This window comes from Tamandua tetradactyla, chromosome 11, assembly GCF_023851605.1.
Source record: "Tamandua tetradactyla isolate mTamTet1 chromosome 11, mTamTet1.pri, whole genome shotgun sequence".
In the NCBI taxonomy this organism is placed as follows: domain Eukaryota; kingdom Metazoa; phylum Chordata; class Mammalia; order Pilosa; family Myrmecophagidae; genus Tamandua; species Tamandua tetradactyla.
The window spans coordinates 11,403,365-11,425,575 of NC_135337.1; the positions used below are offsets into that span (position 1 = coordinate 11,403,365).

The window sequence follows — 22,211 nt, forward strand, 5'->3', positions numbered from 1 at the left end:
ATCTCCAATGAGTACAACTTTGATCCTGACACCATGGGCTGATAATAGGAATGAAAGTTTGACATGAGGCCAAGACACTCTAAGGGTGGCAAAAGAAAGTAGAGAAGGGTGGAGGAGAACAGTTTTGTATGGCAAAAAGAAGAAGAAAAAAGAAAACACCAAAAAACCCTCATTGCCACTGGGATATGCTCATGGATTATGTAAATGGGAGAAGGGACAAAACAACCAGTAGCTGTAGTTAATGGCCTCATTAAGGAATGTTGGGTTAGAAAACTAGAATAATTTAACTCCAAATATGAAAAATACCTGGCACCCCAAATTCTATGTCATTATTTTTAGGTTCATGATATGAACAGCTAAATGATAAAACTGTTGTATTCCATTTTGTGCTCAAAAGATTTTTCTCCTCTTCTGTAGAATTCTAAAAAAACAAATAAACAAAAACCCTTACATGTTCAATCAACTGAGATAGCAGGTTTGTTTTAGCTTTAAGCAGTAAACGTAAGAGGGTCAACATAAATGTTTTACACAAAATACTGACTTTGTCAAAATACAAAGCACTTATCTTTATCTTTCAGAAACTGAATATACAAAGCAAGTTTTTTTTTCCAAAATATTTTCATAGGCAAAGGATTAAAAATGATTTTAATTATACACATATGGTCACAATTTCGCCTTAAAAAGATTGTTGGGAAATGTACATAAGGCTGCTTGTAAATGTACATCATATGTTACTGTTATGTCTTATGTCCAGAGAAAAAATTTTATCATACAGATTTGCTTTTACTTGGGATTAGGCTTCAGTAGCCTTGATTCTTGAAGATGACTGTATAAAGATACAGCTTTTGCAGTGTGACTGTATGATTGTTGGGAGCCTTGTGTCTGATGCTCCTTTTATCCAGAGTATGGACAGATAAGTAAAAAAAAAAAAAGGATAACAAAACAAATAAATAATAGGGGTGATAAAGAGTAAAATAAATACTGTAGATGAAAATACTAGCCATCAATGAGAGGGAGGGGTAAGAGGTATGGTATGTATGAGTTTTTTCTTTTTATTTCTTTTCCTGGAGTGATGCAAATGTTCTAAAAAAGGATCATGGTAATGAATACACAATTATGTGGTGATATTGTGAGCCACTGATTGTACAGCACTTACAGAATGTATGTGTGTGAAGAATTCTCAATAAAAATATTTAAAAAAATAAAAAATAAATTAAACAAAAGGATCACACCCACAATTGGGCACATCACATCTCCATGGTGATAATCTAATAAAAAGTTTCTGCCCTACAGTACTGAATCAGGATTAGAGAAATGGCTGCCCCCACAGAAACAGCAGGGTTAAATAATGGGGGGAGGGACAAGAATGAAGGGGAGGTTTAGATTTCCTATTTGGTGAGGGTGTGTTTATTGGTTATCTTTCTCTTGGGAACAATGAAATTATCTAAAATTGAGAGTTGGTGGACTGTGGACCAGGGACATTATACATAATGTCAAATGAATACAGGTGGCTGAAGGATGCACTGACTGAGAAGTAGATTGGCAGGTGATGGTTTATACGTATGATTGAAGATTGTGCTGTTACAAAAAGGAATGAAGTTTTTAGGCAAGCAACATTGTGAATGAACCTATGGGACACTGGGTAAGGCAAAATAAGCCAGACACAAAAGATGCAGTTATGGTATGGTCTTCTTTAGAAAATGCTTATAAGAAAACAGAGGCCTAGTTGTAAGCTCTTATAACAGTCACATTTAATCTGGAGTGGTCATTATTATTTCTAGATTTTGAGAGGATGTTTTATGTATGTATAACTTGGCATTTGGAGATAAGAATGAAGCTGATCAGGTCAGGAGTAAGGTAATTCAGAACACAGGGATAAGGAAGACATGATCTATATTTTAGACTGTTTTTTTTTTTTTTTTACATAGACAGGCACCGGGATTCAAATCTGGGTCTCCAGCACAGCAGGTGAGAATTATGCCACTGAGCCACCATTACACCACCCTGTTGTCAATATTTTAGAACCACATCTACTCTCTGAGATCAAAGAAGAAAGGTTTATTTTGTCCAGAACCTAAACTTTCCATAGTATATAATCTAACTCAACTTGCTAGATAGCTTATTTGAACAATCAAGACACAGGGAGCCCAGAATAAGAATGAGGGCCTTTAACCCTGTGTAGCTTAATGTACTGCCTGGATACATCCTAGAATATATTAAACAGATAATAAAAAAGCATTGGCAAACTCCCTTGAGGGAAGGGAGAAAAAATATAGAACTAGTAAACATGTAAAAGTTAGAATGGCCATAGACCAAATATCTCTAAAGAGTGGGATAAGAGTAGATATGCAGAGAAGGTAGGGTTTAACAAATGAATATAATTGCTGAATTATGAAACTGATATTTCTTTTAGTCTCCAGTATCTTAGAACAGCTAGAAGTAAAAACTTAAAATGCAGAATTGTAACCCAATCCAAACGCTGAACTCTGTTCTACAACTAATTGTTGCACTGCACTTTGAAATTTATTGCTTTTTGCATACATGTTATTTTTCACAAAAAAATCGATTGTGATGATAAGTATTCCTTCTAGCTTCCAATGTTTTGTAGCAGCTAGAAGGAAAAATCTAAGATGATGGTATGGTAGCCCATGACAAACTCTGGGATCTGTCCTGGAATTACTGGTTGAAGAGTGCTTTGAAAACTATTGCTTTTTTCTTTCTTTCCTTTGTATATATGTCATATTATACAAAAAAAAAGTTAAAATAAAAAATATCACACCCACAATTGGGCACATCACATCTCTATGGTAATAATCTAATCAAAAGCTTTCCCTATAGTACTGAATAAGGATTACAGAAATGGCTGTCCCCACAAGATTGGTTCAGGATTGAGGCGTGGCTTTTCCAGAGCATATAATAGCTTCAAATTGGCACAATGGGTTTATAAGTAATAGTGCCATACTGGAGGTGAATATGATGGAAAGGGGTATTAGAGCCATGTACCTCATAGATTAGCACTACAAATATAAGTTAGGTTATTGCATGAACTACATCTAATATGTGACACTTTTACAAAGAGTTAATGATACAGGGGTATATGAGGAAACTATTTATTGAATGCTATAGTCTATATTTAATGGGAATACATTACTGGTACCACAATACTAGGGGTAAGTAATTGGGGGCAGGGGTAAGAGTTAAGGGAGTTTTAAATTTTCTCATTGGTGTGGGTGTGTCTGTCTGTTATTTTTCTCTTTCGAGCAATGAATATTTTCTAAAATTGGGAGTGATGATGATTGTAAACTAAGTGAGGATACTAAAATAAAATAAACAGAAAGATTCAAGTGGTAGAGAATATGTGGAGAGAGAGGTATGCCTATTCAATGTTGGTAGGGTAGCAGAATGAAGCAGCCCCTTCAGAGGATCCACAGGAGGCTAAATATAGGGTCACCATATTTGTAGACAATCCTGTTACTGGGAATATACACAAAAGAACTGAAAGCAGGGACTCAAATAGGTATTTGTACACTGATATTTATGGCAACATTATTCATGGTACCCAAAGGATAGAGGTGACCGAAGAATACATTGAGAAGCAGAAGTGAACTGTAGTGTAAATATATAATGGAATATTGTGTGGCTACAGAACAGAACGAAGCCATGAGGCATGCAGCAAGGTGTAGGAACCATGAAGACATTATGTTAAGCAAAATAAGACAGAAACAAAAGGACAAATATTGTATGGTCTTTTTTAGAAAACACTTATAAGAAAATTGGGGCCTAGTCACAATTATTCCTGAGCTTGAAATGTTGTTTGTAAATTCTGAGATGCTGTGCTATATGTGTATAACCTAGCATTTTCCTGGAAATTTGGGTACCCATTTAACATATAAGACTCAGAGTTGGAGTTCTGCAGCTCTGAAAGTCAGCATTCCTACATACAGCAACTGTTAAAGAAACCAAAAAAAAGAGATTAGGCTTCAATCAGAGATAAGAATGAAGTTGATCAGGTCAGGACTAAGGTAAATCAGAAAATAGGGGTAAGGAGAGAATTGTCTATATTTTAGAACTTCATCTACTGTATGAGACCAAAAGAAGAGAGGTTATTTTGTCTGAAACCTAAATTTTCTGTGGTACACAATCTAACTTAACCTTTCTCGTGAGTTCAGTTAAACAACCTAAACACATGGAGCCTAGAATTGGGAACAAGGTCTTGCAATTCTTTATAGCTAAATGCAATACCTGGATACAACCCAGAGCATGTTCAGCAGATAACTAAAAAGTATTGGCAAAGTCCCCTGAGGGACTGGAGAAAAGAATATGAAACTATTAAACTTTCCCACCTGGGAAATCCCTGAAACTCTCTCAAACATAAGAGATTTCCAAGTTAATAGGCCAAGGTCTTGATCTTGAGATGTGCTCTTATAAAACTTATTTCTGTAACAGAGAAGCTAAGCCTACAAATAAATATGCCTAAGCATTACTTCCAGAAAACCTCTTTTGTTGCTCAGATGTGGCCTCTATCTCTCTAAGCCCAACTCTGCCAGGAAAATCATTATCCTCCCCCAAATGTGTGACATGACATCCAGGGGTGTAAGACTTCTTGACAATATAGTTCATGACTATCAGGGATGAGCCTGGCCCTGGAACCATGGGATTGACAATGCCTGTAGGAGCCAAAGGGTTAAAACAAGACCTGCAGAATCTGTTGGGAGCAGCTGGCTTTAGGGTGGTGACCAGAAATTGAGGAGATTGTTACCTGCTTTGTTTGGAACAGTCTGGGAGGAAGAGAATGCTTGTTTACCCCCAAATGGTTACATTAAGTATGAAGAAAATTAAGTACTTTGTTTCCTCAGGAAATGCAGGCATGCCTTTTGTTATCCTGCAGTATATAAGCAGGATTTGGTTTAGAATAAAGTTGTCTGTTGTTTGTCAAGGTTAAGCTTCAGACCCCCTGATCCCGTCTCCTTCTTTTTCTTTTCCTTTCTTTTCTTTCTTTCTTTCTTTTTCTTTCTTTCTTTCTTTCTTTCTTTCTTTCTTTCTTTCTTTCTTTCTTTCTTTCTTTCTTTCTTTCTTTCTTTCTTTCTTTCTTTCTTTCTTTCTTTCTTTCTTTCTTTCTTTCTTTCTTTTTCTTTCTTTCTCTCTCTCTCTCTCTCTCTCTCTCTCTCTCTCTCTCTCTCTCTCCCTCCCTCCCTCCCTCCCTCCTTCCCTCTCTCTCTCTCTTTCCTCCCTCCCTCCCACCCTTTCTTCTCCCTTCCTTCCTTCCTTCCTTCCTTCCTTCCTCCCTCCCTCCTCATCCTTTAATATCCTTCAAGCTCCGCCTCATAGGAAGCAACACCTACCTGACCAAAAGTGGGGAAAGAAATGTAATAAAATGAGGTAGCAGTGGCTAAGACATTTCAAATAGAGTCAAAATGCTATTGGGGGTGGGCAGCCCTTTCCCAGGCAGTAACCAGGGCAGCGTCATCCTTTTAAGCTGCTGGGCAGCTGCTGCCGCCATCTCCTGCCCTTTTGGTTACAAAAGGGTGTCACTGACGAGGCCTCGGGACCCCTCGCCATCTTTCCACCCTATCCATCAGACCCGCGGCAGCCTGGAGAGGCGGAGCCACAAGAGCATGGCCCTGGCCAGCCCTGCAGGGTGGTCGTGGCCCTGATGGCGGCTCCGGCCTGGCTCCCCCTCCACACCCTTTCTGCCGGAGATGAAGGGAAGATGTCCGTGTCAGGGCTCAAGGCCGAGCTGAAGTTCCCGGCGTCCATCTTCCATAAGAACCACAAGCGATTGTCAGCTGGAAGCTGGACAAGCTGCAGTGCCAATTCCTGGGGTTACAGCCACACTCGCCGCAAGGTAGCCCGCCCTCGCCGCCACTGCCGCTGCTCACCCTCCACTGCAACATCATGGAATCTTATCCATCTTCTTCACCAATATGGTTTGTGGCTTCTGATGACCCAAATCTGACATCAGTGCTGGAATGTCTAGAAGATACAAAAAACAATAATTTGCTTCCCCAGCAATTGAAGTGGTGGATATGCGAACTCTGCAGATTACATAACCTTCCTAAACACCTGGATGTTGAGATGCTAGCTCAGCCACTACCCATGGGTCAGAATGGGACAACAGAAGAAGTGGAGGAGGAGGAGGAAGAGATGGCTGAAGGTATAGAAGACTTGGATCACTATGAGATGAAAGAAGAAGAGCCTGTAACTAGAAAAAAGTCAGAGAAGGAATTGAGAAAGAAAATTTGGCAATACTAGAGAAAATTAGGAAGACACAAAGGCAGGACCATCGAAATGGTGCAGTGTCTGGGTCAGTACAAGCTTCAGATAGACTTGAAAGAGCTCAGGGACATATGCAGATCACAAGAGTTATAAAACAGGGATTTATTCAGTGGAACTCATAAATGACAGTTTATATGACTGGCATGTTAAGCTGTAGAAGGTTGATCACTAGTTCTTTGCACAGTGATCTTCAGATCTTAAAAGAAAAAGAAGGCATAGAATATATTTTGCTTAACTTCTCCTTTAAGAATAACTTTCCATTTGATCCTCCATTTGTTCGAGTGGTATTACCTGTTCTCTCGGGAGGGTACATGTTGGGTGGAGGAGCATTATGTATTGAACTTCTTTCAAAACAGGGCTGGAGCAGTGCCTACTCAATAGAATCAGTCATCGTGCAAATCAATGCCACCTTAGTTAAAGGCAAAGCCAGAGTACAGTTTGGTGCAAATAAGAATCAATATCATCTAGCAAGAGCCCAACAATCCTATAATTTCATTGTACAGATACATGAGAAAAATGGCTGGTACACCCCTCCAAAGGAAGATGGCTAAGTGTGTTGATTGTTGTATGTTTGGACTGATGTTGCTTTAAAGAAAATACTTCCAATATTCAGACACAAGCTTTGAGTGCCCCTATAGCAGCATTACTGAAGATGTTAGCTAATAGATATTTTAGCAGATAATCTGTCAACTGACATCCAATATAAGTTACAGCCTTTTCATTTTGCTCATCTTAGGTATCTTGGACTGAGCAGTGGGGCCTTGACTGTATTTTTCCTGATAAATACAAATACTGGCCACTCCTTACCATCTCTCTTTCTTGAAAAGTGAAACTTTTTAAGTGGGCAAGTCAGCAACAGTTAGTAAAGCTGTGACCCATTTTGGGTAACTTTCCTATACTGAGCCCATGAATTACAAGGACTTGCAATATATTGTTTCATTTAGAGTCAATAAAAGTTGAATCGTTGTTTAAATACTGGTTTAGAAAATTTAAGTCTTCTAAATCACAGTAACTTTTTCAGGTCTAAATCTAAAACCATTTTATGATATTGCCAAGGTAATGACAGGAAACCTACTCATTAAATTAAACTTGTTTTCTGTCTGTGTGAAGATGTGAACTGTTTCCTGAAAATATACACTTAATTGTGTGGTAGTTAGATTCAGTTGTCCACTTGGCCAGGTGAAGGCACCTAGTTCTGTTGCTGTGGATTGAGCCAATGGTACATGAACCTCATCTGTTGCTGATTTACATCTGCAGTTGGCTAGGAGGCATGTCTGCTGCAATGAAGGACATTTGACTTAATTGGCTGGTGCTTAAATGAGAGAGCACAACATAGCACAGCCCAAGCAGCTTGGCATATCCCATCTCAGCACTCGCAGCTCAGCCCAGGCCTTTGGAGATGCAGAAAGGAATCACCCCAGGGAAAGACGTTGGAACCCAGAGGCCTGGAGAGAAGGCCAGCAGAGACCACCCTGTGCCTTCCCACATAAGAAAGAACCTCAGGCAAAAGTTAGCTGCCTTTCCACTGAAGAACTAACAAAATAAATCCCCTTTTATTAAAAGCCAATCTGTCTCTGGTGTGTTGCATTCTGGCAGCTAGCAAACTAGAACAATTGGTTTATATTGTATATTTTAGATAAAGCAAAGCAAGGCCGTGTCACTTATGGCCTGTAAGTAGTAATTTCCATTGGGGGCATCAGAGTCCTGCTGGGCTGAATCTGCTACTTGTTGGTTCACTATTCTTTATGAAGAAGAGCTGCAGCATGTAGACTTTGAAGTTATTTAAAATACAAAGTCATTCTATGTCCATGTTATTAATGGGATGTTGTAATCATTTGTAAACAAATAAACTTATAAAGTGATTGGCACAAAGACTTTTTGAGCAAAAGCTGCACAGTTAAGCAAAAAAGATACCTTTTTTAAAATTAATTAACGGAAAAAAAGAAATTAACCCAACATTTAGAAATCATACCATTCTACATATGCAATCAGTAATTCTTAACATCATCACATAGATGCATGGTCATCGTTTCTTAGTACATTTGCACTGGTTTAGAAGAACTAGCAACACAACAGAAAAAGATATAGAATGTTAATATAGAGAAAAAAATTAAAAGTAATAATAATAGTAAAAAAAAAAGATACCTAATTTGGAGACTCTTAAAATTTGTTCCAATAGTCATAATGGTTTTTACATTGAAAGACTAATTGGAAATCTACATATGTTACTTCTTTTATAAAACCTGATTCAAATAAATGTACTTTCCATTTTATCGCCTTACCTGAATCAGTCCTGTTTGATCATAAACTTTTTTAATACACCCAAGTTTGATTTAAAAGTAAATTCTACATAAAAGCACTTTTAAAAAGAAATCCAGAAGCACATTTTCTTGTACAAACTAGTTACAAAGTTCAGAAGTGTTTCTAATGCATTTACTTTAAGATTCAGCTTTTAACTTTGTAAACCACATCAGAGAGACTTGGCACTTCTACATTATCATGTGTGTTTAATTTCTTTTGGTTCCGTTTTGTTTAAGAGGTCAATAAATAAGGATTTTCTGCATTTTTGTTCACCTGGTTACATTTATATAAAATTCTGATACCCAGTTGAGATAACAAGTGACAAGGCAGAACTCTTTGAAGCATTAAAGTTCCTTAGACCTAAGACTAAATCTTGAATACATTATTGAATTCTTTAATATCCTGATGGCTGGCAGATTTTTTTTCATTGAAGATTTATTTGGCAATGTACAGTAAATTTTGTAAATTTGTATCAAGTTTATGAATAAAGAACCATTTAAAAATTTTAAAAAATGCTATTCTGGAGGTTTCACTTATGCAAGCCTCAGTTATAAATTGCTAATTGCCATGGTGTGCCAAGCCCCAACCAACAGTACTATTGTAAATCCTAAAGAATACCCAGGGCTCTATCTGAGACTCTATAAAGGTTACACTAAGTTTATTTTTCAGAAACCAAACCTCCAGATGGTTCCTATGCCAAATAATTCCTGAAACTCATAGCTACTGGTCTTGCCAAAAGCATCAACCAGTTACATCCCCCTTACCCCAAAATGTTGACTCTCCTTTTTAACTGAGAAATTAGATTGTTGATTGCCCAAATATCCCTAAAGACTGAGAGAAGGATCAAAGGAGAAAGAGAAGTTGTAACAGAGAAAATAGGATTTATCAAAAAGTATGACTACTGATTCATTATATTGATATTTCCTTATAATCTCCAGTGTCTTATTTTTTGGAACTGTAACCCATATCATACTTTGAAATTTTTTCTAAAACTATTTGTTAAAGTGTACTGTGAAATTTATCACTTTTTTGTATACATGTTATATTTCATAATAAAATGCTTACTTAAATAAACAAATAAATTGGCTAACCAACTGTGTTTCTGAAAATCCTAAAAAGTATCTCAGCTCTATCTAAGATTCTTTAAAAGTTCTACATATTAAATTTATTTTTTCAGAAACTTGACACCTCCAAATGGCTCCTATGCCAGATAAGCACTAAACCACAGAGGTACCAGGCTATCCAGGAATACCAACCAGCTTCATTTCTCTACCCCATAATGTCAATACCCCTTTGTAATACAAAGAAGTAGAGTGGTCATTGCCCAGATATTCCTGAAGATTGAGAGAATGATCAAATGAGAGGGAGGAGTTGTAACTGAGAAGTTATGATTTAAAAATTGATTATGACTACTGACTCACTATATAGATAGTTCTTTATAGTTTCTACTGTATTAGAATAGCCAGATGGAAAGATCTGAAATGGTTGACCTGTAATATGTATAACTACATAGCTGTCATCTTGTGACTCTGTGATTGTAAAAACCTTGGGACTGACACCTCCTTTATCCAGTGTACAGGTAGATGAATAATAAAGTAAAAACATGCATGAAAAAATATTAATAGAGAGTTCTGGGGAGATGGCAGAATAAGATAGGTTGAGCTCACCCCCGCTCTAAGGAACAGCTAGAGAAGGGATGGGGAGCTAACTGGGATGGCAATCGAAGGTGTGGTGAGTTGGGAGGATCTTCTACACCACATAGGGAAGCCCTGGTTGTGCAAACACCCTAGTGTGCACATTTCCAAACAGGGCCAGAACCCTCAGGAGTTCATGGACAGGGAGACAGGCTCTAAGAAGCACCAGCATAACATCCCTGACCAGTGTCTATACCTGCACTGCAACCCATCACTGCACTGTTCTGCCTTGCATCTTGCTCCACAACCATCCTGCAAAAACAAAGCTTTAGTCTACCAAAGGAAATCCATTTCCAAAGTATCCCCATCAAGATATTTACATGCCTTGAAGGCAACAGAAATTTACTAAGCATATCAAGATCACTAAGCATATCATGATGCAGACAGATATAGCCCAGCCTAATGACCAAATTAAAACATGAAAGGAGACACAGACTTTGGAAAAACTAATCAAATATGTGCATATAACTATACTAAATAAAATAAATGGGATGACTAATAACACAAAGAAGACCAAAAAAAAAGACACTATAAGAGCATAAAGAGGAACTTGAAAGAATAAATAGAAAAATAGCATATATCATAGAGATTAAAAATGCAGTAGACCAAATCAAAAATACACTAGAGATACACAACAGCAGATTTGACGAGGCAGAAGAAAGAATAAGTGAACTAGTGGGCAGGACAACTGATTCCAAACACACAAAACAGCAAATGCCAAAGAAGATGGAAAAATTTGAATTGGATCTCAGGGACACCATGGACAAAACAAAGCACACAAATATAGTAATCATTGGTGTCCTAGAAGGAGAAAAGAGCAAAGGGCTAGGAAGAGTAGCTGAGGATATAATGGGGGAAAACTTCCCAACCCTTATAAAGGACATAAATATGCAAATCAAAGAAGTCCAATGAACTCCAAATAGAATAAACCTAAATAGGCCTTTCCCAAGATACATTCTAATCAGTGTGTGAAATGTTGAAGAGAAGTAGAGAAGTGGCAAGAGAAAAACAATATACTACATATAAGGGAAACCATATAAGAATGAGTTTGAACTACTCAACTGGCTCTACAGATGCATGAAGGCAGTTGTATGATATATTTAAGATCCTGAATGAGAAAGACTTCTAGCCAAGAATTCTGTATCCAGCCAAAATGTCCTTCAAAACTGAGGTAGAGATTTAAATTTTCACAGACAAACAAATGCTGAAAGAATCTGTCAACAAGAGACCAGTCCTACAAGAAATACTAAAGGAAGTTCTGCTGGTTAAAAAAAAAAAAAAACCCAGAAGAGGGAGGTTTGGAGGAGGGCACAGAATTGAAAGGCACCAGAAAGGGTAATTTAAAGCATAAAAAGAGAAATAGGGAAAATATATAGATCTGACAAGTAAAATCCAAAGGAAAAGATGGTGGATTCAAGAAATGCTTTTACACTAATAATTTTGAATGTTAATGGACTAAACTCATGACTTAAAAGATACAGATTGGTAGAATGAATTAAAAAATATAATCCAGCTATATGCTGCTTACAAGAGACTCATTTTAGACTCAAGGATACAAATAGATTGAATGTGAGAGGATGTAAAAAGATGTTCCATGCAAGCTGGAACCAAAAGAAGGCAAGAATAGCTATACTAATATCAGACAAAATAGACTTTAAATGTAAAGACATCATAAGAGATAAAGAAGGACCCTATATATTAATAAAAGGGACAAATACACCAAGAAGAAATAAAATCATAAATGCTTATGCTCCCAATCAAGAAGCACCAAAGTACATGAGATAAACATTGGTAAAACTGAAGGGAGTGATAGACATCTCAACAATAATACTAGGAGATTTCAGTACACCTCTCTCCTCTATAAATAGAACAACCAGACAGAGGATCAGCAAGGAAATAAATATCTTAAATAATTTGATAAATGAATTAGACCCAACAGACATATATTAGTCATTACACCCCAAAACACGAGGATATACATTCTTCTCTAGTGCTCATGGAACATTTTCCAGGATAGATCATATGCTGGGACACAAAACAGGTCTTCATAAATTTAAAAACATTGAAATTATTCAAAGCACTTTCTCTGATCACAATGGAATGAAGTTGAACAACCATAACCACCAAAGAATGGAAACTTTCACAAATATATGAAGATTAAATAACAAGCTCTTAAACAACCAGTGGGTCAAAGAAAAAATTGCTAGAAAAATCACTAGCTATCTGAAGATGGATGAAAATGAGAATACAACACTTCAGAACTTAGGGATGCAGCAAAGGCTGTTCTGAGAGGGAAATGTATTGCCCTAAATGATTATATTAAAAAAGAAGAAAGAGGAAAAATCAAGGACCTAACTGCTCACCTGGAGGAACTTGAGAAAGAGCAGCAAACTAACACCAAAGCAAATAGAAGAAGAGAAATAACAAAGATTAAAGTATTGTTAAATAAATGGGAGAACAAAAGAAAAGTAGAAAGAATCAATAAAACCAAAAGTTGGTTCGCTGAGGAAATCAATAAAATCAATGGATCACTAGCAAGACTGACAAAAGAAAAGAGAGAGAGAGAGAGAGAGAGAGAGAGAGAGAGAGAGAGAGAGAGAGAGAGAGAGAGAGAGAGAGAGAGAGAGGATGCAAGTAAACAGGATCAGAAATGAGAAGGGGTGCATAGCCACAGACCCTGAAGAAATAAAAGAAATCATAAGAGGATACTATGAACAACTATACACCAACAAACTAGACAACTTAGATGAAATGGACAAATTCCTGGAGAGGCACAAACAAGCTACACTGACTCAGGAAGAAATAGAAGATCTCAAAAAACCAAACCAACCACAAGTAAAGAGATACAGTCATCAAAAACCTTCCTGCAAGGAAAAGCCCAGGGCCAGATGGCTTCACAGGGGAATTTTATCAAACATTCCAAAAAGAACTAATATCAATTCTACTAAAAATTTTCCAAATAACTGAGGAAAAAGGAATGCTACCTAACTCAATTTATGAAGCTAACATCACTTTGGATAAAGATAAACATCACAAAGATAAAGATGCTATAAGAAAGCAAAACTATAGGCCAATCTCCCTAATGAATATAATGCAAAATTTTTCAACAAAATAGTAGCAAATCAAATCTGACAACACATTAAAAGAATTTTACACTACGACCAAGTGGGGTTTATACAAGGAATGCAAGAATGGTTCAATATACAAAAAATCAAGTATTTGTATACAAAAAAAATCAAGTATTATATATACAACACATTAACAAAACAAAAGGAAAAAATCAGATGATCATCTCAATTGATGCTGAAAAAGTATTTGACAAAATTCAACCTCCTTTTCTGATAAAACACTTCAAAAGGTAGGAATCAAAGATAACTTCCTCAATATGATAAAGGGGATATAAGAAAAACCCATAGCCAGCATCATACTCAATGGAGAGAGATTGAAGGCTTTCCCCCTAAGATCAGAAAAAATACAAGGATGCCCTCTGTCACCACTGTTATTCAACACTGGACTAGAATAGAAGTTCAAGTGACAGCAATCAGGCAGGAAAAAGAAATAAAAGGCATCCAAAATGGAAAGAATAAAACTTTCATTATTTGCAGATGATGTGATACCATACTTGGAAAATTCAGCAAGGTAGTGGGATATAAAATTAATATGCAAAAATCAATAATGTTTCTATACACAAGCAGTGACTTAACTGAGGAGTCAATTAAGGAAAAAAATCCATTCAAAATAGCAACTAAAATAATCAAGTATCTAGGAATGAACTTAACAAGGGATGTAAAGGACTTGTACACAGAAAATCATATAACATTGCTAAAAGAAATCAAAGGAGATCTAAGTAAGTGGAAAGACATTCCCTGCTCATGGATAGGAAGGTTAACTCTAGTTAAGATGTCAATTCTACCCAAAATGATCTACAGATTCAATGCAATACCCCAAAAAAATCCAAGTACCTACTTTGAAGACCAGTTATCAAATTCATCTGGAAGGTAAAGAGACCTCAAATAGCTAAAAGCATCCTAAAGAAAAAGAATGAAGTGGGAGGATTAACATTTCTTGATTTTAAAACAATATAAAGACAGTGGTCAAAGCAGTATAGTACTGGCACAAAGACAGAAATATTGACTAATGAAATTGAATTGAGAGTGCAGAAATAGCCCACCAAATCTATGGTCAACTGATCTTTGATAAGGCCCCCAAATCCACTGAAATGGGACAAAATAGTATTTTTATTAAATAGGCAGGGGAGAACTAGATATCTATAGCCAAAAGAATGAAAAAGGATCCTTATCTTACACCCTATACAAAAATTAACTCAAAGTGGATCAAAGACCTAAATATAAGAACCAGTATCATAAAGCTCCTAGAATAAAATGTAGGGAAACATCTTCAAGACCTAGTAATAGCAGGTAGCTTTCTAAACTTTACATCCAAAGTACAAGCAACAAAAGAAAAAAATAGATAAATGGGAACTCCTCAAAATCAAATGCTTCTGCACCTCAAAAGACTATCAAAAAGGTGAAGAGGCAGCCAACTCAATGGGAGAAAATATTTGGAAATCACATATTGGACAAATGTTAGATTTCCTGTATACATAAGGAAATCATGCAACTCAACAACAAAGAATAAACAACTCAATTTTAAAGTGAGCTAAAGATACGAATAGACAGTTTTCAGAAGAGAAAATACAGATGGACAGATGGCTAAAAAGCACATGAAGAGATACTCATTTTCGTTAGCCATAAGGGAAATGCAAATCAAGACTACAGAGATACCATCTCACACCTATAAGAATGACTGCTATTAAACAAACAGGAAACTACAAATGCTGGAGAGGAGTGGAGAAATTGGGACACTTATGCACTGCTGGTCGAAATGTATAATGGTACAGCTGCTATGGAAAATAGTTTGGCAGTTCCTCAGGAAGTGAAATATTAAGTTGCCTATGACCCGCCAACATTACTACTTGGTATATACAAAGAAGAGCTGAAATCAGTGACACAAACAGACATTTTCACCTGATGTTCATAGCAGCTCTATTCACAATCACCAAATGATGGAAACAATCCAAGTGCTCATCAACAGATGAGTGGATTAACAAAATGTGCTATATACATACAATGGATGTTTTGCAGCAGTAAGACAAAATGACATCCTGAAGCACATGACAAGATGGATGAGCCTTAAGCACATAATGCTGAGTGAAATAAGCCAGACCCAAAAGGACAGATACTGTATGATTCCACTTTTATGACCATGGTAATGGAAAAATCAGTGGCTTATAATACAGAATATAGGGAACCTAGAGATACACAGAAGCTTGAGATGGGTGAACTAATGAGATTGAACTTAATTGTAAGTGAATAAATAGAAGGGAAGGGAGTTCACTAGTGAGTATATAAGTAATATTAACATATTGAAGGTGAACATGATTGAAAGGGGTTGTATAGACTCAGTCCCACTGATTAACACTACAAATATAATTCTATTTTGCATGAACTACTGCAAAGGAATGAATCCTGTCCAAAAAGTGTATAATTTCATGGTATAGGGAAAAATACTATTGTATGCTATGGGCTATGTTTAACAGGAAAACATCAACAGTACCACAGCAATACCAGGGGTACATAATGTGGGAGGAGAAACAAGAATTAGGGGGAGGTTTGGATTTTCTATTTGGTGAGGGTGTGTTCATTGGCTATTTTTCTCTTGGGAACAATGAAATTATTTTAAATTGATGGACTGTTGACTTTGGACTTTATTAACATAAAGCCCAGCAGATGGAGGTGTCTGAAAGACACAGTGACTGAGTAGATTGGCAAATGATGTTGATACATATGTTGAACATTGATCTGCTACAAAAAGGAATGAAGTTTTGAGGCATGCAATGATGTGAGTGAACATGTGAGACTTTGTGAGTGAACATGGTGAGGCTAAATAAACCAGAAATAAAAGAGTAAATACTGTCTGATCACGTTTAGAAAACTGGGGCCTAGACTGTAAGCTCTTATAACAGTCACATTTAGTCTGGAGTGGTAATTGTTATATCTGGATTTTGGATTTTGAAGGACTGTTTTATGTATTTATAACCTGGTATTTAGAGATTACAAAGCCAGTCCGGTCAGGATTAAGGTAACTCAGAATCCAGGGGTAAGGAAGACATTGTCCGTACTTTAGAACTTTGCCTACTCTTTGAAATCAAAGGAATAAAGGTTTATTTTGTTGAAAACCTAAGCTTCCAATAGCATATAATTTAGCTCAGCCTGTCTGGAAACATCATCGAAGCAATCCAAATACAGGGAGCCCAGAATAAGAATGTGAGTCTTTAATCCTGTATTTCAGCATTCTTTAGTGACTAAATATGCATATTTTATTTGGATTCCATTTTGAAAATGTTTTAACATGTTAATGGCTCCCTCATTAATTAATGAGCTAAATAACTTCATTAACATGTACAAATCTAATTTTGCATGAAACTAATGATTTTACCTTTTTTAAAAGGTATTCTTTATCAGCTCAAATTTCCACTGTATTTTTTATCTAATATTCTGTTGAGATACCTAGTGTTGATCTGTGTTTTCTAATTATTGCTCATTGTTATAATTTCCTAACTGCTAAATCAAATACCATGCAATGAGCTCACTTTAACAATGAGAATTTACATGATTCTGAGGTTAGAGGAAGTCCAAAATTAAGGCATCATCAAGGTGGTCTTTCTCCTAGAGGACTGTATTGTTATGGGACTGGCTGCCAGCAATTCTTGGTCCTTGGCTTTTCTGTCATATGGCAATGCATATGGCAGCCTCTCCTTGCTTCTCTGGGTTCTGTTGACTTCTGGCTCCTTTCCCATAACTCTTTTTTTTTCTTCTAACTTTACTCTGCTTATAAAGAACTGTAATAATTCAGATTAAAGCCCAACCTGGTTCATTCAGGTCATACCTTCACTGAAGCAACATCTGGAAGAAATCCTACTTACAATGGGTCTACACACATAGGAATGGATTAACTTTGAGAACATGTTTTCTGTGATACCCAGATTCAATACACCATACTTGTTATGGCAGCCATACTCTAAAATGGCCTCCAATGATCCCTACCTGGTATTCACACTTTTGTGTAATCACCTCCTTTTAAACTTAGTATAATGTAGTGACTTTCAATAGAAAACAACAAATGTGATGGAATGTCACCTATGTGCTTAGGCTGTGTAAGATTGGGAACTCTATCTTACTACTGAACTCTTTTCCTTGCTGGTTTTGATGAGCAAACTGACATAATGGGAAGACCCATATGGCCAGGAACTGAGAGGTCTACAGGCAACAACAATCAAGGGACTAGCAACCTCAGTACAACAGCGTGCAAGAAACCACATGAGCTTGGAATTGGATACATCCCTGGTTGAGTTTTCTGATAACAACACTTTCATTGCAGCCTTTTAAATCCTTTTCTTGTCTTCCAGAATTAGCTCGGACTTCCATTACAAAGCTGAATGGTGAGAGTGGACATCCTTGCCTGGTTTCTGATTCTAGGGGAAAGCATATAGTTTCTCACTATTAAGTGATATAGCTGCAGCATTTTTGTAGCTGTTCTTTATCAACTAGAAGAAGTTACTATCTATTTCTAGTTTGCGGAAAGTTTTTTTTTTACCATGAATCATTGTTGGATTTTGTCAAATGTTTTTTCTAAATCTACTGATACGATCAAACAATTTTTTTTTCTACAGCCTGCTGATGTTATGTATAACATAAAGTGATTTTCAATTCGAATCAGCTTCGAATACCTGGAATAAATTCTGCTTTGTTGGTGGGTAGTTCTTTTTATTCATTGTTGGATTTGATATACTAATGTTTTGTTGAGGGTTTTTACATCTATGCTCATGAGACATATTGGTCTGTAGTTTTCTTTTCTTAGAATGTCTTTATTTCATTTTGGTTTTAGGGTAATGTTGATCTCATAGAATGAGCTATGAAGTGTTCTCTGCATCTATTTTCTGTAGGTAGAGAATTATCATTCCTGCTTTAAACTTGGTAGAATTCAGTAGTGAAAATATCTGGGCCTGGTGATTTTTGTTTGGCAGTTCATTAATTATTGATTCAATTACTTTACTAGGGGGTCTGTTCAAATTATCTATTTCTCTCTGTGTATCTTTCAAGGAATTGGTCCATTTCATCAGAGGTATCAAACGTGGGGTGTACAGTTGTTCATAATATTCATTTATTATCCTTTTAATATTTAAGGGATCAGAAGTGATATGTCTTTTTAATTTCTGATATTAGTAATTTGTGTCTACTCACTTTTGTTCTTGGTATGCCTGGCTAGAAGTTTATGAATTTTATTGCTATTTTCAAAAAACTGTTTTTCATTTCATTGATTTTACCTATTGTTTTCATTTTTTCTAGTTCAGTAATCCGTACTCTTTTAACATTACTTTCCTTCAGTTGTTTCAGGTTAGTATTGTTCTTCTTTCTCTAATTCCCTAATGCATATACTTATTTTCTATCTTCTTTCTTTTCTAATACATGCTTTCAATGTTATAAATCTCTCTAGTTACTACTTCTACTACATCTCACAGGTTTGATAAGTTGTATTTTCATTTCAATATAGTCCAAAACATCTATAAATTTCTCTTGAGACTTCTTCTTTGACCCAAATGTTATTTAGCAGTGTAGCATTTAATCTCCAAATATTTAGGGATTTTCCAGCTATCTTTCTGTAATTCATTTCTAGTTCAATTCTATTGTAGTCTGAGAACATACTTTGTGTGGTTTTTATTTTTTTATATTTGCTAAAGTGTGTTTTAAAGATCAGGATGTGGTCATTCTTGGTGAATGTTTCATGAAAGCTTGAGAAGAATGTGTATTCTGCTTTTGTTAGATGTATTATTCTATAAATGTCGATTAGATAAAATAATTGATAGGGCTGCTTAAATAAACTGTATCTTTACTGATATTCTGCCCACTTAATCTATCAAATTACTGAAAGAGGGCTGTTGAACTCTTTAACTATAATAAGGGATTTGTCTACTTCCCTTTGAAGTTCTATCAGTTTTTGCTTCATGAATTTTGGCATTCTTTTGTTAGGCACATATATATCCAGGATTATATCTGTCACCTTCATCATTAAGTAATTCCCCTCTTTATCTCTGAAAATTTCCCTTGTTATGAATTCTGCTTTGCCTGAAATTAATATAGGCACTCCAGCTTTTTGTAATTAGTATTAACACAATATATCTTTCTCCATCCCTTTAGTTTTAGTTTGTGTTTTTATATTTGATTTTTTTTATTTTTTTGGCATGGGCAGCCTCCAGGAATCGAACCAGGATCTCTGGCATGGCAGGCAAGAATTCTGCCACTGAGCCACCATTGCACCACCCTTTATATTTGAATTTTTTGTAGACTACATATATTGGTATTGCTTTGTATTCAATCTGATAGTCTGTCTTTAAATTAGTGTTTTTGGACCACTCAGATTTAAAGTGGTTATTGATATAGTTGGATTACTATCTATATTTGTGTGCTGCTCTGAAAATGTTGTGTATCCCAGCAAGGCCATGTTATTTAATCCTCATTCAATATTGCTGGGTGGGATACTTTTGATTAAGTTGTTTCCATGTAGATGTCACCTACCCATTTGTGGGTGGTAACTTTTGATTAGGTGGTTTCCATGGAGATGTGTCTCCACCCATTCAAGGTGGGGTGACTTACTGGTGTCCTTGAAGAGGGAACCATTTTGGAAAAAGCTACAGAGCCCACACAGGCAGAGATCTTTAGCAATGCAGAAGGAAAATGCCCCAGGGAAGCCTTATGAAATTGGAGAGAATCTGGGAGAGAAAACTAGCAGACATCACCATGTGCCTTCCCAGCTGAGAGAGGTGTCCAGAAGCCAAAGACCCCAGCAGATGCCAGCCACCTGCCTTCCCTGCTGACAGAAGTGTTCCAGATGACATCAGTTTTTCCTGAGTAAAGATAACCTCCAGTTGGTGCCTTAATTTGGACATTTTTATGGCTTTAGAACTGTAAAATTCCTACTTAATAAATTCCTTTTTTAAAAGCTGTTCCATTTCTGGAATATTGCAATCTGGCAGCTTCAACAAACTAAACAATTTGTAACAGTTTTCTATTCATTGTCCTTATCCTTTGTTTCTTTTTTTAGTTCCATTTTTTTTTACTTCTCTGATTTTCATTGAGCATTTATATGATTCCATTTTCTCTCTTCTTTTAGCATACCAATTATACTTCTTGTAATTCTTCTAGTTGCCTGAGAGTTTGCAATATACATTTAAAATTTCCATCTTCAAATAACACTGCTCTGTTTCCTTGGTCATGCTGGTACCTTATACTGGAGGATTCCCAATTTCTCCCCACTTCCCCCATTTCTGTTATAAATTGCTGTCACTGATTTCACTTACCCAGAAGTTATAATCCAATATCTTGCTATTATTATTTTGAACAAACTGTTAGCTATTAGATACATTAATAAGAAAAATACTCATTTATATTCATTTATTCCTTCTTGAACATTCTACTTTTCTTTATGCAGAGCTGAGTTTCCGAGCTGTATCATTTTCTCTCTGAAGAACTTCTTTTTTTTATATAGTTTTTTTATTAATTAAAAAAAGAATTAACAAAACAATTAGAAATCATTCCATTCTACATGTACAATCAGTAATTCCTAATAACATCACATAGTTGCATATTCATCATTTCTTAGTACATTTGCAGCGATTTAGAAAAAGAAATAAAAAGACAACAGAATAAGAATTAAAACATTAATAGAAAGAAAAAAAAAACCCTATACCTCACATGCAGCTTCATTCAGTGTTTTAACATAATTGCATTACAATTGGGTAGTATTGTGCTGTCCATTTCTGAGTTTTTATATCCAGTCCCGTTGTACAGTCTGTATCCCTTCAGCTCCAATTACCCCTTCTCTCTCTCTTTTTTTTTTAATTAAAGGAAAAAAAGAAATTAACCCAACATTTAGAAATCATACCATTCTACATATGCAATCAGTAATTCTTAACATCATCACATAGATGCATGATCATCATTCTTAGTACATTTGCATCGGTTTAGAAGAACTAGCAACATAACCGAAAAAGATATAGAATGTTAATATAGTGACAAAAATAAAAGTAATAATAGTAAAGTCAAAACGAAACAAAACAAAACAAAACAAAAACCAATAGCTCAGATGCAGCTTCATTCAGTGTTTTAACAAGATTACTTTACAATTAGGTATTATTGTGCTGTCCATTTTTGAGTTTTTGTATCTAGTCCTGTTGCACAGTCTGTATCCCTTCAACTCCAATTGCCCATTATCTTACCCTGTTTCTACCTCCTGCTGGACTCTGTTACCAATGACATATTCCAAATTTATTCTCGAATGTCTGTTCACATCAGTGGGACCATACAGTATTTGTCCTTTCGTTTTTGGCTAGACTCACTCAGCATAATGTTCTCTAGGTCCATCCATGTTATTACATGCTTCATAAGTTTATCCTGTCTTAAAGCTGCATAGTATTCCATCGTATGTATATACCACAGTTTGTTTAGCCACTCTTCTGTTGATGGAGATTTCGGCTGTTTCCATCTCTTTGCAATTGTAAATAACACTGCTATAAACATTGGTGTGCAAATGTCCGTTTGTGTCTTTGCCCTTAAGTCCTTTGAGTATTCCCAGCAATGGTATTGCTGGGTCGTATGGCAATTCTATATTCAGCTTTTTGAGGAACCGCCAAACTGCCTTCCACAGTGGTTGCACCATTTGACATTCCCACCAACAGTGGATAAGTGTGCCTCTTTCTCTGCATCCTCTCCAGCACTTGTCATTTTCTGTTTTGTTGATAATGGCCATTCTGGTGGGTGTGAGATGATATCTCATTGTGGTTTTTATTTGCATTTCTCTAATGGCCAGGGACATTGAGCATCT

At 36.1% G+C, this 22,211-nt stretch overlaps 1 long non-coding RNA gene and 1 pseudogene across 1 annotated transcript in view; one reads left to right on the top strand and one right to left on the bottom strand.

The window, feature by feature from the left end:
- Positions 1–22,211, bottom strand: part of LOC143649878 (uncharacterized) — a 108,010-nt gene that overhangs the window by 53,918 nt on the left and 31,881 nt on the right. The gene's annotated exons all lie outside the window — the stretch shown is intronic.
- Positions 5,711–6,827, top strand: LOC143649386 (ubiquitin-conjugating enzyme E2 Q2 pseudogene; annotated as a pseudogene).